Source organism: Rhinolophus ferrumequinum, chromosome X, assembly GCF_004115265.2.
Source record: "Rhinolophus ferrumequinum isolate MPI-CBG mRhiFer1 chromosome X, mRhiFer1_v1.p, whole genome shotgun sequence".
Classification (NCBI taxonomy): Eukaryota; Metazoa; Chordata; class Mammalia; order Chiroptera; family Rhinolophidae; genus Rhinolophus; species Rhinolophus ferrumequinum.
In genome coordinates this window covers 101,707,065-101,716,027 of record NC_046284.1, presented here as the reverse complement: position 1 = coordinate 101,716,027, position 8,963 = coordinate 101,707,065, and the positions used below count along the sequence as shown (strand labels likewise).

Sequence of the window (8,963 nt, the reverse complement as noted above, 5' to 3'; positions counted from 1 at the left end):
ATTTCCCTGATCATATGCATTTGCTGTATCAACAGAATGGTTCGTATCCCAGATGTGGGGAGTGCAATTTAAGAAAAGTAAATCTCAAGGTTGAAGAAGGAATATAATGATGAAAAACATAATTGAGGCAAGAAAGCACAGAGCTCAGTATTTTGTTAGTTTGGGCAATTTCAAAAATCATTTATATATAAAGAGGAAGACGGAAGATGGTGCTTTGGTGGTTCTTTGTGTGGTGTGATAGCATAGAATGAATGGTACACAATTAGGGCATATACAAAATCATATTGTAGGGAACAGGAGGGAGAGTTGACTTTGAACATAGGCCTGCATTCCTAATCTAAGTCAGGTATCATTTCATGAAAACACATGCTCTCATCTATTTCATTGCACAATCACTTGTTTGCTGACTGTGCATTCATTTATTCATCAATATGTATTGAGTATGTACAATAGGCTTGGGAGGAAACAACTCTTTTCTGTCCCCAAATCTGTCATTCCCATCATCTTTCCTTTGGGGGTACAAGTCACCATCTGTCTTGCCTTTAGACCTGGGCACAAGGAACAGGGTTCCTGGCCTGGCACCTGCCCAGTGGAAGGTCCTCCTTGGGTCCTCTTTTGGTCACAGCCCTCACCAGAAGGTGAGGAATCCATGGGACCAAGGATGTATGGCCACTGAGAAGCTTAGCTCACTGAGACCTCGTGTCCACTAAGAGCCTATTCCCCACCCTTCTAGACCAAACTCTGGGTCAGGGCCAGTTCCATGGGCGTGCCCCCTGTGCTCAGAAAGGCCCACCCTTAATTTAATGCTCCGCTGTTACAGTCTTGAAATTCGTAATGATTTTATCTTTGAACTTGTGGTTTGTGAATGAAGTCTGGGACAATGGCCATGCATGTGAGCAGAGGAGATACACTTTCTCTCTTATATGCTACATCTCTTCGCTCATGGCTACTGCTTTAGCATACAGCGTTTGCAACGTCCCACGAGCACAGAATGCTGGTGGACCCACATGTGTGGGAGTTTAGCGAGACTTAAAGCAAGTACAAGGTAAATGTATTACGTCTATGACTGAGGAAATGAGGGCACAGACTGCTTCCCATTTGAACTAGAACTTGCTTTGAGTGCAGAAAGAAAGCACTTTTAAGAAAGCACCTATGACCAAGGAATCCTATCATATCCTGTCTTACTCATTTACTTTTCTGTGTTAACTAACCACTGTGGTTGAAAATGAAGACATAAGAAGGTAAGGGGAAAGTAGGCTAACATATGATTGTTGTTTCTTTCAGTCCTTCTTTACTTATCAGTACACTGAAGGTAGAGATTATTGGTAGAATGTGCATATATCATGCTGTGAAATAACAACAGTTGAGTTAATTTTCTGCAGGCTTCCCATTGTTCTGGTAAGAATGAAATACAAATACATATACTGGTTATAAAATAGGAATTATATAATTTTGGTGATTCTTTATATGAGTTAAAAGCTCTGCGTTTGCATTTAAAACTGGCACGGCACGATATAAAGATGAACGGGTAAAGTCATGCTAATAATTTGAAATTTTAATTTTTCTTTACTTAGAATGGCATTAAGTGACAAATAAACAGCACCATGACAAGTTGAGACAGAGCATGGAAGATGGGAGCAAGCTTTATATTTTAATAACCGTAACAGTGCTTTTTTTCCTGCTTTCAGAATTAGGGGCTTTGCATTTTCATCTTTCATTGGGCCACGCAAATCATGCAGCCAGTCTTGCTCAAGATATCTGGGACCCAAGAATCCCAAAGGGTCCTTATCCCTCTTCCAGGCCTTTTCCTCAATACATCCTTTTGAGGGCAGATGGCATCATTGCTGTGAGCACTCCTAGGTCCTAGGTGAGGGGTGCCCAAGAGGCAGCTGCGGAAAGAACTTGAACATGTAGAATGGAGCACCCACTACATGCCACTAAGTTTGGGGTTGTGTGTTACATGGCAATAGAAAACAAGAACACATATATTGACTTTTCATTTTCTGTTTCCTGCACTAAACCCTGAGTGCATGAGGCATTTTGTTCACTGTTATATTCCCAACTATAGCAGGTTTTTGAATAACGTTGTTTTTTTTTTTAAAGGGAACTTTTTTTTTTTTAATTTATTGGGGTGACAATTGTTAGTAAAATTACATACATTTCAGGTGTACAATTCTGTATCACATCATCTATAAATTACATTGTGTGTTCACCACCCAGAGTCAGTTCTCCTTGCATCACCATATATTTGATCCCCCTTACCCTCATCTCCCACCCCCCAACCCCCTTACCCTCTGGTAACCACTAAATTACGTTCCCCAGATTAATTTTCAAAACCCCGTGGCCATCTTGTGGTTACTGATTGTTTTCTAATCCCCTCACCTTCCCCCTTACCCCCACCCCCCCCGCCCATCTAGCAACCCTCAGTTTTTCCTCTTTGTCTCCAAAACTGTTTCTGATTAGTTCATTCACTTATTCTTTTCTTTAGATTCCGCATATAAGTGAGATCATATGGTACTTATCTTTCTCTGTCTGACTTATTTCACTTAACATAATGTTCTCTAGGTCCATCCATGTCGTTGCAAATGGTAAGATTTCTTTCTTCTTTATGGCTGCGTAGTACTCCATTTTATAAATGTACCACAGTTTCTTAATCCAGTCATCTACCGATGGGCATTTCGGTTGTTTCCATGTCTTAGCTATTGTGTATAGTGCTGCAATAAACATAGGAGTGCATAAAGATTTTTGAATTGGAGTTTTGGATTTCTCCGGATAGATACCTAGGAGTGGAATTACTGGATCATAGGGTAGTTCCATTTTCAGATTTTTGAGATACCTCCATACTGTTTTCCATAGTGTGAATAACGTTGTTTTGTTCAACGTCATTTTGTTATAGCCTTGATGAGATGCCCTAGGAAGTTAACTCTTCTTTATATCCATTAGCCTATGATTAAATCAGTTGTGTTGTTCATTGTTTCTCTTTTTTTTAAATTTTTATATGCCTAATTTTTATTTCTTCTTTTTTTTAAATTAAAGTTTATTGGGGTGACAATTATTAGTAAAGTTACATAGATTTCAGGTGTACAGTTCTGTAATAAATCATCTGTAAATCCCATTGTGTGTTCACGACCCAGAGTCAGTTCTCCTTCCATCACCATATATTTGATCCCTTTTACCCTCACTTACCACTTCCCTCCTCCCCCTTACCCTCTGGTAACCAATAAACTATTGTCTGTGTCTATGAGTTTTTGTTCCTTAATTTGTATGTCTTGTTCTTTTGTTGTTTTCAGTTTTATATATCGCATATCAGTGAAATCATATGGTTCTCTACGTTTTCTGTCTGACTTATTTTGCTTAGCATTATAAATGTCAAGATCCATCCGTTGTTGTCGCAAATGGTACTATTTCATCTTTTCTTACCGCCGAATAGTATTCCATTGTGTATATGTACCACAATTTCTTTATCCATTCATCTATCGAAGGACATTTTGGTTGTTTCCATGTCTTGGCTACCGTAAACAAAGCTGCAATGAACATTGGAGCACACGTGTCTTTATGGATAAATGTTTTCAGATTTTTTGGGTAGATACCCAGGAGAGGGATTGCTGGGTCATATGGTAATTCTATTCGTAGTTTTTTGAACCTCCACACTGCCTTCCATAGCAGCTGCACCAATCTGCATTCCCAACAGTGTATGAGGGTTCCTTTTTCTCCACAGCCTCTCCTACACTTGTTATTATTTGTCTGGTTAGTGATAACTATTCTATCTGGTGTGAGGTGATATCTCATTGTGGTTTTTACTTGCATTTCTCTGATGATTAGTGATGTTGAGCATTTTTTCATATGTCTATTGGCCATTTGTATGTCCTTTTTGGAGAAATGTCTCTTCAGGTTCTCGGCCCCATTGTTTCTCTTAAAGTCACAGCACCTATCAACATTAAGTGAGGACTTACTGTACTAGCACAGAGTCTGACTCATAGTAAATAAGTACTTGCTAAGTTAGTGAATGGATGAATGAATGAATGAATGAATGAATAAATGTGAATAGCAAAGTCCCTACCTTCAAGTAGTTTAAAATCTACAGCAGACAACAGGCAGTAACAATACCGTGAAGTTAAATTTGATAACAAGTAATTAAAAAATTAAAATGAATGAGTAAATAAAGATAAGTTACTATGGGTCCATAGAAAAGAGCCACCAAACTCAGCTTTGAAATTGTCTAGGCCAGTGATCCTCAAGTTTGGGTGAACATTAGAATTAGTTAGGATTTTTTAAAGTTAAGTAATGATGATTTAATTGGCCACATCCTAGATCGATGAGAATCAGAATCCCTGGGGATGGCACTCAGATAGCATTCCTTTCTTTAAGCTCTTCAGGTGATTCCAAGATGAAACCCAAGCCGAGGACCACAGCTCTAGTCTGGGTTATGAAAGATTAGCAGAACACAAGCAAATGGTGGTGGGAGCAACCGTGTTTCCCCGAAAATAAGACCTAACCGGAAAATAAGCCCTAGCATGATTTTTCAAGATGAAATCCCCTGAACATAAGCCCTAATGCATCTTTTGGAGCAAAAATTAATATAAGGGCCGGTCTTATTTTCGGGGAAACGCGGAATCAGAATGGGAGACGATGTAGTAAGAGAAAAGAAGGTGTGTTGGAGGGTAACTTCCTTAAATTCTTGGAACCTCATTGTGGGGACAGAGTCCCAGAGAGCAGTTTCCGGGCTCGCCCTCATGTGGAAAGGTGCTGGCTCGGGTAGTAGATGGCCGTCAGCTGTTACTGGTTAGCCATTAGCCACTGATGTAACTGCAGTGGCTATGTTGGTGGGTTGGTTGGCAGAGAAGCAGACGACAGGTTGCGGATCATGTGGCTCCTGCTTCCTGTGTCTCCAACCCAGCCGCCAGCGAGACTATAGTGGTATGACTCCCCTACCTATGGCTCCGTGGGTGTTCCTTTTTGGCCTCACCATGTCCTGCGTTCTTGTGCAGGGAGAGGGACCAGAGACCCTGCATGACACTCATTGATCTCATCTGTAAAATATGGCTAAGAATATTTAGCTCATGGGGTTGTTGTAAGGATTAAATTCATGGTTCCTATAAAGTCCCCGGTTCATAAGAGGTGCCTGATAATACAGAATTTAGAGCTTTCATGTGCGCGGTCATTGATGATTCATTTTGTGTGTGTTTGTTGTTTGGAGTGTAGGGAACATGTTACCAAATCTCTGAGTGTTTCTCCAACGGGGCAAGGGCACACTGAAGGGCTCCTTCAAAGTAGTACATGGAAGCAGAAGCCAAATCTTTCTTCCAAGGCCTAACAGGTCTCTGGCCTCTTGTTTCCTGCTGGCAAACTTCTTTGTCATTAATAATTAGGCTCTGCTCAATTTTCACTATGTTTCTCCTTGTCAGCTTGATATTTCAACCCATCTCTTCTGTCTCACCCCAATGCATTCCAGCTATGTTCTTAAAAGGAAACAAGAAAAGATATTTCCATCAGCATTTCTCAGTATTCTGAAAAACTCTATCATGCCTTCTTTTGGTTTGGGGTCCTAGGATGGGACTTAGGGATTTCAGAGGTCTCAGGAAGTGGAGTCTATATTAACAGGCCTGAGTGCATGGACGTCAAGGAATAATGTGTGCAAAATTCTTTGATCCATACCTTCTAGGAGTCAGTGAGTGAGTTGGACCAGCCCACATCTAAAGGATTGAAATGGATGTGGATTTTCTGGGAGGCCAGCATGGCTCCTAAGTAGAGGCAGTTAGGGCAGTGCTTCTTAAGCTATCTGTGGTCAAGGATTAGTTGTTTTAAAAAATTTCCAGCCCACAGCAAACCGATACTTTTGTAAAAATGCAGCAAAACTAAAATGCCAGACAAATAAAATAAAAAAGAAACTAAGACATAAAATTCAAGCCTAACTGTTTCATTCGATTCAACAGACATCAAATTATATTTCACTTCAATAAATATAATCAAAGTATATATAACATAAAAAAGCCAAATTACAGAAACCATACACATTTATCAATTATTTTATTTTATTTTTTTTGAGGATGCAGCTCACAGTGGCCCATGCGGGAATCGAACCAGCAACCTTGGTGTTATCAGCACCTCGCTCTAACCAACTGAGCTAACAGGCCATCCAACCATACACATTTATAAAACTGTACATATAGGTAATTATTATAATCATTATTACACCTAATTTTTGTTATTCCACAGTCACAACTAAAGTTGAGTGAAGTAAGAATTCCCCATATTAAATGCCTAGGTACATTTTTGAACAAACAATGCATATATCAATACTTGAAGTTTTGCTGTAACAAATGAGCTTGCTTCTTGCTTGTTAAGTAATCTAGACATCACTACTCACAGAGCACAATGCATACCCAAAATGTTTTTATGTTTTGTTCCAATAATAGTCATAGAGAGATCAATCTTACATAAGTGTAGTGAGGGAAATAGAAGAAGATATTTTAAGGCAATTTCAGCAAGCTCAGGATATTTGTTTTTAACTTTTATCCAAAATGAACTAAGCAGTGCTGTGTTTTCAAAATTCATCTTCACTCTTTCATCAGCAGCCAGTTCTTACAATTAATCTTGTAAAGTATAATTGAATTTAAATTACCTTTTTTATGAAAGAGATAGATTAAAGATTCATGAATTTCCTGTGCGTGGACTTTTTTTGAAGGACAATAAACTTCAAAGTGTTTTATCAGAGCTGTAAAGTATTCAGAGAAAACTTTTTGCAATATGAAATATTAAGATCATTACCTAAATCAACGATAATTGTAAAATTATGGAATATGTCATAACAATCTGTAAAATATGTCATAACAATCTTTGTTCTTCCCAGGTTCTAATTTTTGTTTCAGTTTTTAGATCTTATCTGCCATCGGAAAACATGCTGTACTCTGTCCTTGCATGGGATGAGAACAGAGCTTACAAAAATATACTGAAAACATAACACAAAAATGTCAAACTGCCTAATTCATATCTTTAAAAAGTTGGGTTAAGCTGCTTCCTTATCCTGCCTAAACACTGAGAGTTTATTCTGCAGTTCAAACATTCTTGACAGAACTTTCCTCTTGATTATCATCACACCCAGCATGCAATAATCATTGTTTACGTTCAGCTTCTATGTTATCACAAAATTTAGAGAATAATCTGAAATGTAATGCATTAGCTCTTATGTAATTCTCAGATTTTAGCATGTCAGTCAGCTGACATTATTTTCGAGGAGAGAATATCTTGATGAAGGAAAGTGTAGTGATTTACATTCTTGAGACACCTTAATCTGAGTACCTACTCAGAATGTTTTCTTGTATTTGCAGCTGAGCCATCAGAATATTACTTCTCCATGAAACCTAAACTTTAAAACACATGTGTTGACAATGTTTTATGTGAAACATTTGTCTCCATTGTTTCACACAGTCCAGTGCTGGCTGCATTTTCAGCAATGAGGTTGAAAAATCAATTCTTCCTTAATATTTCCATCATATTGAAATCATACATATACTAAAAATGGCTATATTAATATTTGTAAATCATATCAAGTTGCAGTGGAAAACACTTTGCAAGCTTTATGTTTTCTGTGAGTTGGTCTTCCATAAATTAGCCTGTTCCTGTTGTTGCAGAGTGATACTGGAGCTAACCTGCTTTGCCCCCAATTCACCCAACATTTCCAAGCAGATATCTTTATTGCGTCTTTCTCTAATGCCTTGGCAATTGTAGATGGCTTTTTCAGTCTTAGCAAACTGAAGGGCTACTTTCTAAGAAGCCTGCATGGCACTAGCGTTTATATGTGAAAAACTGAACATCTGCTTCTGTTGACTTTTTATTTCAATAAGTAAAAAGTCCTTCTTTTCAAGATTTCTTTTCTAGTTTTGAACTTATTTCTCTGTTTGGTATGAAAATGCTGCTTACATTTTGATATTTTTATTGCTTCTTTTAGCTAGATAATCTCTACTAGTCATATACTCTGTTTGAAGCACTTTATCATTAGTTATGGCTACAAACTTGAACTTACCATTTGAAGGAAATTTTTTTGAGTAAAGCTAGTACAAACTCTTTTGGTCTTCATTTTTTCAGGACTTACTTTGATCAGCATCCTTTGGTTTACCATAATTGTTGCAATCAGTGATGGTTTGTCTTCTTGACAAAAAAGTTCAGTGAAGCTTGTTTTGCCAAATGTAATTCAACATTAAAATTTACCTCCTTAATTTAGTTAATAATGTTAATCTTTAAAAATTAAAACATTGTAAAAATAAAAAATTTTTAGAACAAATACAGAGGGTGCCAAAAAATGTATACATATTTTAAGAAGGGAAAACTGTATTAAAATTGTAATACTCAACATATACCGATAACAAAAGATCAATGCAAGTCACGTTTGACTTCTGCATTTATAAGAGGTGCTCAAAGTGGTTACCATCAGCGTCCAGACTCTTCGGATTACAGCAAACTACTGCTTGAGCTACGCTGACCAAAGTGTCCACTTCCACACATTTTTTTGGGCACTCCGGTATATTTCTAAATTGCCTCTGACTTTTATATACTTTACAGTTACAGTTAACAAAGTAATCCTAAAATATGACATATTGTAATGTGGCCCTACTGTGTATGTCTTGTGTGCAGATTTTAGCACATGTAATTCACCAGGCGAGTGTGACAACTTCTAAGCTGGTCCATGCCTCGTTCAATGAGCCAAGTCCACCGATGTACTCTTTCTTGGATGTTGCAGGAATGTCAAATTGTTATAAAAGTTTCCAAATGCTCACTTACTCTCAATTTCACTTATCTCAACCGTAACAAACAGTTATGGAACAGCACTGCTCTGGGGACCACTCTAAAGAGCAGGATTTGGAGTCTAGAGAGATCTGCCTTCAAAACCAATGGGCTACATTTTATTTGCACATCTTTTATTTATTACTTACCAGCTACGTAACCATGGGCAAATTCTGCAGCCT

At 38.0% G+C, this 8,963-nt stretch overlaps 1 non-coding gene across 1 annotated transcript; it reads right to left on the bottom strand.

Annotated features, from left to right (window-relative positions):
* Positions 1-6,060: 6,060 nt before the first annotated feature.
* On the bottom strand, positions 6,061-6,134 carry TRNAI-GAU (transfer RNA isoleucine (anticodon GAU)). The gene has a single exon. It is a non-coding gene; the product is annotated as a tRNA-Ile (tRNA).
* Between the last annotated feature and the right edge of the window lie 2,829 nt (positions 6,135-8,963).